The following is a 10,280-nucleotide window of genomic DNA, read 5'->3' on the forward strand; positions in this document are numbered from 1 at the left end:
AAGTAAGTGCCGTGTCGGACGACAAGGGCAAACAACTGAAGCGACCAGGGGGCAAGAAGAAAAAGAAAGGGAGAAAAAGGAAACCCCCTACGGGGTGTCATATATGCGATGAGGATCATTGGACAGCAGATTGTCCATACAAAGCTGAGCTTAAAAGATTCTTTAAGAGTTCGAAAACCTCAGCTGTGTTGACTGATCCGTTTCCAAGCCCAAGAACCGAACTGGTTTCTAATCAAAATGCTTCCCGATCCCAAGTGCTTATGTTGTCTGTATCAAAGCAGCAAAATGATGCTTTGACGAGGAATAAAGATTACAGGAATCCAAAGCTGTCGAACAACAAGGCTAATGAACAACCTAGTAGTTTGACAACAACTTTGACCGAAGTTGTACCACCCATCATTCCTCAGCCAATGATAAAGTCGCAAAAGGGAGTAATACACAAATCGACATTTAATCCTTGTGCGAAAATAGCATAGATGGAGGACCTGGCCCAATCGCCGTCCGCTATGCCGACACTTGAGGTACCGCAAAATTGCTTCTCCCAAGAGCAAGCTTTATTATCAGCAATAGGTGTGATTGACCCAATGGATTCCAATCTTGTGGCCTTTGATCATAAAGGATATGACCCTCAGTTACCAGCTCAACTAGCTTTCCTTATTCAAGTGAAAGCCCTCAACAAAACTGTTTATCGAACAATTATTGATGAGGGGGCATCTACATGCATTATGTCGATGAGTTGCTGGAAAACTTTAGGATCACCAACCTTGTCACGATCTTCGACGACATTAAAAGCATTCAACGGAAGGACACATACCCCATATGGTATCCTAAGTAACGTGAAAGTTGAACTAGGAGGGAAAACAGTAGAAATAGATGTTGAAGTCATCGATGGGAATCTTGACTACAACATCCTACTGGGTAGACCATGGATCTATGCCATGGCAGCTGTTGTGTCGACTTATTTTAGGAAGATCACATTCCCATTTGAAGGATGGATTACGGTCGTCGACCAACAGAACTTCCTCCCTAATGGTTCACAAGTTATAGGAAGCATTCCCATGATTCATGAGAGAAATCATTTGCTCCAAAATATCGGAGTAGGTATCCTAAAAGACCCTACTTTAATGGGTACTTTTTCCCTACCGCCTCCAAGTAATATGGCGGAAGGGGCCACAGTGGAATATGAAGCCTTCTACATCTAATGGATTTGGACTCCGAGGACGGTTCTTATCTCGTGTCAACCTCGTTAAAAAATGAAACAAGGAGTCATGAGGATAGTTATTTTGCTGTGTCAACCTCATTAAAAAATGAAACAAATCCCCTTTTCAAAGCTCAAAGGTAAACCTTCATTCCAACCACCGAGTTGAATGCAATGAAGCTTGGGGGGCATGCACCTCGATTTGCATTATTATGCTGGGGGCATGCAAGCTTATCATCGAGCAGTTTTAGCATAAAGTTCATGCTCGTTAAAAAATAAACGCAAGATCCGAGCAGTTTTAACGCGGACTTCATGTTCGTTAAAAAATAAACATAAGCAATGAACCTTCCCGGTAAATAACCACCGTGAATGTAATATCATCAGCCATTAAAGCCTTGGTCGTGTTTGCACCTGCCACCTCCACTTTTCATTGGGCCGATCGTTCACCTCCATATGATTGTTTACCCATTTTGAGGAACAACTGCGAAGATTGATTTCACCTAGCCATCCTTGTGACACTGCCGTGATTGGAAAATTCCAACCTGTACTTGGAATCAGTTGCTATCCCTGTTTATCACTCGTTCCTCAAAAGACGAGTCTTCTTTAAGCTCTTTTCAATTGACTCGTAAAATATGAAAAGATTGCCGAGTTTTGGTCTTCCAGCTCGTTAAAGGACAGGAAGAGCCATCCCTCCTCTAGATTTTAATCTTTTTGGACCTGAGGGATTATTGCACAAAAAGATCGAGCGCTTGTTTTGTTCGGCTCGTTAAAGATATCGAAAACTCATCCCTTCTGTATTGTTTTATACTTTTTCGGACTTAAGGGATTAGATGATGAAAAAGGAATTTTGGAGTTAACTTTATGTACCTTTTCAGACTCTCTAAAAATGAAAAGGACCGAGTTATCCTTGTCGTTAGACTCGTTAAAATTATTAAATAGCGACAAACTTGTCTTTAGACGAGAACGAGTTTCACTATCGCTAGGCTCGTTAAAACATAGCAATGGGCTTGCCCGAAGGGCAGGTTATAGAACAAGCATATGTTATCCTCCTCAAGCTTGACAAAAATAAAGAGGTACTGGTCAGCAATGACTGGGAAAAAATTGGGAAAAAATCAAGAAAACTTTGATGGTAGCAGGTCGCTCTTGAACATGACACTTTTCCTCCGTACCACAATTCGGGTTGGGTTGTCTCATTCACCGGTCACATCACCATGGTCTCGCCATACCATCCATATTTAGGGTAATGCTACCAATCCATCGCATCAGTGTCGCCATATGTTCAAGAGAAGTCGTTCAGAAAGAGTCAACCGGGTCCCATCCACTACCATACATTATCCTTCATCCATTCATGACCGCCACCCTGAATCATATGTCACAGATCGTTTTCACCTCCATTAAAATCATTAGCTCCGTTCCGTGTCACTGATGTGGGATTCATCAAGGCCCTCCTGTGACGGATCACTTCTTGTCGACATCAGCTCATTATCCAAGAAGTTGATCTAGGAACAACCCCTTCAGTACTTTGAAGCTTGCATGCCTCAATGGCAAGTTTCTCACTTCCGGCGACAGGTATACATCAATGACCTTCGACCATAAGATTTTGCGTCGTGTTCGACGCCAAGTCCTTTATTCACGCCACGTGAATTGTACTGCAGTACCTTGAGGGTCATTATCATTATCGGTGATTCCTCTCGCGCTTGTTAACGGTTTACATCATTGACCGGTAATCAAGCGATGTCTTTCCATGTTCGACTTCAGCGCAATTCTCACATGGATCGACTTGTACTTAGAGTGAAGATCGAACGAGTTTGAAGACCCTGGATCTAGTTTCATCCATCTGGGCTGTGATATATATTCAGGAAAGATAAAGACATTTGACATGTACATCATTGCAGCAGATGATCATCCTACTCAAAGGATGATAATTTTGCCAAAATTATCAGTCTACCATCAGACAATCGTCTGTTCTATGTATAAAAATGAATTTATAAAGTTGAGCATGGGAATGCCCGGCTCAGCTAGATCATGAAAGCAGTATGAATCATAATGTATTGTATTGTATTTTATTACAGGTCTCCTCCCAGCAGATGGATGAACTTCGGACGCTCCTGGATAAAGTATTTCACCCGATAAACGGCTTCATACTTTAGGGGGCAACTGTTATAGACATTTTTGTGCCTTACAGCATGGAGCATGAAATGTCCATAATCTAAGGGATCCAAAGTCCCTAAACATGTTGTTCCTACCCCTAGAGGAACAAGGCAAACCAACCACAACAATTCACATAAGTTCTCCACCTGAAAACACTCAAAAACAAGCCAATTCTGGATCATGTCAACTGCTCCACTGAGCATCTGCACTGAATGTCAACTGCTCCACTGTCTACCTACGTTGAATGTCAACTCCAACAAAGGCTACCTGCGCTGAGCGTAATTGGACAAGTGGCAGGCTCATTCCTCAATGTGTCAATGCCCAGGAAGCTTCCAAAATGACACTTGCATCAAGGAATTCGACTGGTGATGAGTAAGAGGTTCCAAATCTCCAAGTGGAAGCAAGAACCTCCAAGTGGACTCAAGAACTGAGAGAGAAAGAGGACACTAGTCAGATCTCAAGCTGACTCATCCTCTCTCCAAAACATCTATATATGGATCTCTCCTCCATGGGATCTAGAGGCTGGAATTTGGTTATTGCAAAGAATTACTGTTGGTTTGTGACTGGAAACATTGGGTGCTTAATGCTTTGAAGGGAGCTGAAGAAGGAATTCCATTCTGCTGGGAAGGAGATGCTGGATTGGAGCCCTATAGGTTGTATCTCTTCCTGAACCTTGCTATCAATCAATAAAGCTATCTTGATTCTTTCCTATATGCTGGTGTATTTTGTATGATTGCATTAGTGTATTTGATTTACTTCTAATCCTGAATCATTTATGAATATGTATATTTTCCTTTGTGTTGTGTTCTTCTCTTGTCGCAAGTAGCTGTTCTCTTGTCACAGGTAGCTGTTCTCTTGTGATCTCGTGTGAATCAAGTAGCTGTTCTCTTGAGCAAGCGAGGAGGCAAGTAGCTGTGGACACCCAAAGAGAAGAGGATTTAGATCGAGGGACAACCGGAAGACAACGGTAAGTCTACCAATCTCCCCTCTTTCACATTTCATAAAGGAAGAAATCATGATAGTTTTATTCGTTTGTTGCTAAGGCACTGTCACACCTTAGGTGGATAGGATCGTCCTGCATAGTCATTTTTCCCCACAACACTTTGGCTGCGGTGTTGATGCAAAAGAAGGATCAGGTGGAACAACCCATTGCATTTTTCTGTCGGACTATAAGATGTGATGCTTTGTGCTAAAAGATCATTGAGAAACAAGATTTGGCTCTTATAAAGGCATTGAAGGATTTCCGAGCTTATATTCTGCATTCACATACCATAACATATGTTCCTAACATGGCTTTCAAAGATGTCCTCATGCAAACTGACCCGGAAGGAAGAAGAGGTAAGTGGATAGCAGTGATGTTAGAGTGTGATCTTGAGATTAAGCCTACCAAATTGATCAATAGTCAAGGCTTGGAAAAGCTCATGGCTGAGTTGAATATTCATGCTCTGGATATAAATCTCATTGCAGCAATGTCAGATGATGAAGATGGTGGCATCCTCATTCAGGTATCAGAGATGTTTCTCAAATCACCTTGGTATTCCGATATGGTATATGTTCTTCAACATCTTTCTTCTCTTCCTATAATGTCAATAAGTAAAGGTAGATCACTAAAACTAAAGTCTACAAAATTCTGTATTTTAGATAGTGCTCTCTATTGGAAAGATCTGGGAGGGGTTCTCCTTAATTGTTTGGTTGAAAATGAATCTCAGCAGGGAATGAATGATTTTCATAGAGGAGATTGTGGGGGTCACTTGTTTTGGAAAAAAATAGCTAATAAAATATTGAGAGTAGGATATTATTGGCCATCTTTGTTTTCAGATTGATATAAGACAGTCATGAGTTGCCACGAATGTAGAGTTTTTTAGGGAAAAAGGAAGCTACTTCCTCTTCCTTTGAAGCTAGTTGTAGTTAATGCACCTTTCCAGCAGTGGGGGCTTGATTTCATAGGATAAATTCATCCTACATCATCAGCACATCACAGGTGGATTTTGACAGCTACCATTACTTCACCAAATGGATCGAAGCCATTCCGACAAGGCAAGCTATGGACATGATAATTATTCAGTTTTTAGATTCCAATATCTTGTCTTGTTTTGGTTGCCCTCACAATATTATTACAGATATTGCAACAACATTTAAGTCGAAGAGAATGGTTGAGTTTTGCAACAAATACAACATCACATTGGGTCATTCCACGGCATAATACCCACAGGGTAATGGATTAGCTGAGTCTTCAAATAAATCCTTGGTAAACATTATTAGGAAGATGTTGGAGGAAAACAAAAAGAATTGGCATCGGAAGCTTGTCAATGCTTTGTGGGCCAACAGAGTGAGTAGTAAGAAATCAATACGTACGTCGCCTTTTGAATTGGTTTATGGTACTGATACAGTGTTTCCCACATCCCTTGCAATCACGGTCATGAGATTATTGCAAGAAGCCGATAGTGAAGAAGATGATATTTAGCGCTAGATCATTCAAATGATTCACCTTCAACAAACATGAGAAGAGGTTTCTCAAAACACTTTTTGGTTGCAAGAGAAGATAAAGAAAATTTGTGACTGCAAAACCAACGCAGAAAAGTTTCAGCTCGAAGATGTAGTGTTGCGATGGGATGCACGAAATGAAGAAAAATGGAAACATGCTAAGTTTGACAATCTATGGAAAGGACCATATAAAATCTCAGCCTATTGAGGATAGAATGAATTTTTATTAAAGGAAATGGATGGTCAAGAATTCTCAGGAGGACCAGTGAATGGTAGGCTCCTGAAACACTACTATTTCTAATGCAACTTGCTGAAGTTGTTTCATTGTCATTGTATATACCAGTTTGCTTTCCTTGCAAGTTTTGAAGTACAATGTCATTTGAGCTTGGGGCCCGAAGTGAAGGCTATAAAGCTTAAATGCTTTGTGCTGAGTTTAGTTGGTTTTTGAGTCAGTTTAGAGTCGGTTGTGAGTTAGTCTTCAGTTTGTATTGAGTCATTTTTCAAAAAAAAAAAAAAAAAGTTTTCAGTCTTTCATTTGTTTGACCGTATTGGCCCAATCAGCTAGGCACTTGGTCTACGATGTTCTTGACACCTCCAAGGAGCTGCCATCCCCAATAAGGCCAATGTTAGTGTCAGTATATGCATACTTCCATCAGGGATCAAATATGCTCTTTGCATTTTCATTTTAGGTGTCTCATACTGAAATTTTTGGATCATTCCATTAGGTCATGTCAAAATTGTCCACTGATGGTTGTCTTCTTCTAAGAAAATAAAGTCTTCCCTCATGAGGTACATTTTCTGACCCATATCCATGTTGTGTTCAGTTGTGGTTTCAAATATGTCATTTTTAGTGTCAAGGCAGTTGTCTTTCCATTAGGTCTTAGGGTTCATTTCCAAGGTCAAAAGCATGGTTTCAAGTGTAAATAAAGTGCAGCAAAGGTATGAGTATGACCAATAAACAAAAAGTGATTGCTAGTAAGTCATGGTGATTGTACAAATATCTTAAGTCACTAATGTAATTTTCATCTCAAAAACATATTTTTGAGATGAAAACAGAGTATTTTTAGTTGATTTATATTTTTTTGATGTAATTCAATTCATTCATGTAATAAGTGTTCCCAGCTACCCCAAGAATTTCTCCTTGCTACAAGAAAATAAAACCATTGAAGAAATCAATTCTATCCAAGCATCATCAACCTGAAAAGAGATAAAGAGGGAAAGGTATTAAACAAAGATTTGAAGACAAAGAAAAAAATTCCAAAAACATTAGAAAGTGGGTTTTTTTTTTAAGAAAAATCAAAATCACCCTCTATATAAGATTTCAAATTCCTTTTCCAAATTCATCATTTTCATTCAACAAAGAGAATAGAGTTGAAGGAGAGAGAGGAATTAAAGCCAATTGGTGGCTGAACAAAGAGGAGGGGCTGCACATAGAGCACATTGAGGAGGTGCTGTGCACATAGTAGATTGAGGAGGTGCTGTGCACTGAGCACATTGAGGAGGTGCTACACACAGATCACATTGAGGAGGCGTTGCACATAGGAGATTGAGTGCTGCGCATAGGGGACAGAGCGTTGTGCATAGGGATAGAGCGCTACACACAGGACTGATTTGCCAGTGTAATTTTACACGGCGTTGTGCACAGAGTCGAAGCGCTGTGCACCTGTACAAGGCACTGCACATAGGCCCAGCAAGCACTAAAACCACCCTATCAATCATCCAAATTATGTTTTTTTCACTTAGACCTTCTAAACAAGTAAGTGCAATCTTTGAACTATCCTCTCGACATTCAGTTCATGATTTTAAAGTTGGTTTGCTATTTAAAATTTCAAACCCTAGGTTGCCTACAAATCCCTCCACCTATCCCCTATACCCTAATTCCCTCAAACAAATCCCTCCACCTATCCCTTATACCCTAATTCCCTCAAATCCCTTATACCCTAAATCCCCAAAACAAAATCCTTAAAACCCTATTTACTAAAAAATCCCTACCAAAAATACCCTCCTTCTCACTCTCATATCATATATATCTCATCCTACATCGCATAAGCTCCTCTCCCCTTCCCCTATCCCTATTCACCATAACTCAATTCTTGACTACCTTCTCTAGGGTTTCAAAGCTTCAAAATTCAACAAACATGGACAAAGAGGATATAGATTATGAGGATGAGGAAAACAGTGGTAGTGAAAGTTTGGGAGATGAACCTCAGCATTAGAGAAAACCACATAAGGGAGGAAAAATCATCAGAGAGGAACCATGAAACATCAGAGAGTTACAGGCTTCTCATATGACTGTCTCTTGTTTCAGTTATCTAGGGTGTTATGAGTTTTGTGAGCAAGTGAAAAGAGTTCAACATCATCCTGAGCTGACTAGGCTTTTTGTAGCCAATCTCCGTGATAACAAGGTAACTCTTGCTAGGGTGACATTTATAGTTTCATCCTCCATCATTGCTGATGCTACAAGGATTCCAAATGTGGGGGAAAAATGGTATAAGGCACAAGATTTGGATGAGCACTACTATGAGCCATACATCAAATCCAGGTACAGGAATGAAAAGAAGAGGACCTTTCCTTTCAGGTTCCTTGAAGACAAGTATGCCCCTATGATGAGGATCATTATGAAGTATTTTACATGTGAGGGCAGATTTTCTAGATTGTACACCTATCATATTAGGCTTCTTATGCACTTCACAAGAGTGAAAATGTTGAACATCCCGTATTTCTTATTCAGGAACATTGAGAAGATGGCCTACATTGTATAGAAAAATCCATACCCCCAACAAATGAGTAGTATATATCACTATTCCTTGATTAAGATGATTGTGCTACATCATCTCAACCTCCTCAACTTCTCCTAGGATACATTCATTGCCAATGACATCTTCAATGGTCCTCAAATTCCTCCACTAGTGACCCAAGAAGTAGAAAAGCCTTCCATCGGAGCCGAAGTAAAGAAAAGTGAGAAGGTTAAAGAGATTAGAGTTGTTGAGAAGACAAAAGCCTACAAAACATATCAAAGAGGGGCCAGAAGTTGTTTGTAGTGGATAGGCAAGTGTTTACTCCACTTGCTGTGGAAGGGGCCTTGCCTTCTTCATCAACTCATAGGCAAATGCTTGCTCCACAAAATGTGGAAGGGGATTTTCCTTCTTCATCAACACAACAGGTACAACAGGTGCAACAGGTGCATAAAGGGAAGGAAAAGATGCTAGAGGAAAGCCTCAATGATGAAGAGGAAGGGGAATTTGATTTGATGGAAGATGATGAACCAGAAAAACCACATATCCATCATGGCATTGAGATAGTTGTATTGGAGGCTCAAGATGAGGCAACAAATGAAAATATAACCATAAGGGAAAAAGATGCACAGTACCAAGCACTGATGGACAACTTGGAGAGAGCTAAGTATGGTATTTCATATCTTGAGCAAGAGAACAAGAAGCTAAGTGACAAACAAGTCCTCATGGATCTGTAACTTCGCAAAGCAAAGAGGAAATGTGACAAAGGCAAGTCAGTAATGCAAGAAGAAGAAGCCCAGCCACCTTAACTACAAAACAAAGGCTTGACAAGGAGATTGATAAGGATAGAGAAAATTGGCTTGACAGGATCAATTTGCATTTGGAGAAGCTGCTACAAAAGGCCAACAAGGACAATCAAATCATCAGGCACATGGCTCGCCATTACAGGATCTGGAGCAAGATTTGCAACATAAGGGTCAAGCAAATGAAGACAAGGCTAAAACAGGCACTCAAAGGAAAAAAGGAGGGTGATAGGCTTAGGTTTCTTGTTGAAGCTTCCTTCGCTAACCAAGACACTTGATGGTGGTGTTCTCCATAAATTTTGAGTAATTTTTGAAGAATTTTTTCCTTTTGGAGAATTTAGCAATTTTTGACACAGAAATTTTGGCTCTATGCGCAGCACCACTGGCGTTGCGCTTTTCCTAGGAGAATGCAATGAGGAAATGGTCAACAGTTTTGGATTCAAAATGATGAGTACATGTACCTTGTGAATTTTCTAAGCTTTTGGAGTAGAATTGGTCAACCAAAAGGTCAAAAAACACTTAAAAATCACCTTTTCTACCTTCTTGTTGAGCCACATAAGTAGTCTTGGGATAATAAGTTTTTAAGGGGACCAATCAACTTCAAATGAAAAACTGCAAGATTTTCTGGAAATTAGACTTGAAGATATTTCCAAAAATCTATTTTGGCTTCAATTTGGACACTGGGAAGGCCTCCAAAATGGTCCTGCCAAAAGCGCTGCACATAGAGCTTGGGCACTGTGCATAGGGCAATTTTATCCCGAATTTTCACTTCACTGTGCCATCACTGTAATTTTGAGTTTTCTCTCATGGATGATGTTTCTACTGATGTAAATGGTAACTAGGCATGTAAATATGATGGATAATAGTTATTAGAAGGTATATTCATTAGATCAAAATCTATCTTGAGGA

The sequence above is a fragment of the Pinus tabuliformis genome, chromosome 4_2 (genome assembly GCF_031772625.1).
Source record: "Pinus tabuliformis cultivar Carrire ecotype Pingquan chromosome 4_2, CPIR1, whole genome shotgun sequence".
NCBI lineage: Eukaryota > Viridiplantae > Streptophyta > Pinopsida > Pinales > Pinaceae > Pinus > Pinus tabuliformis.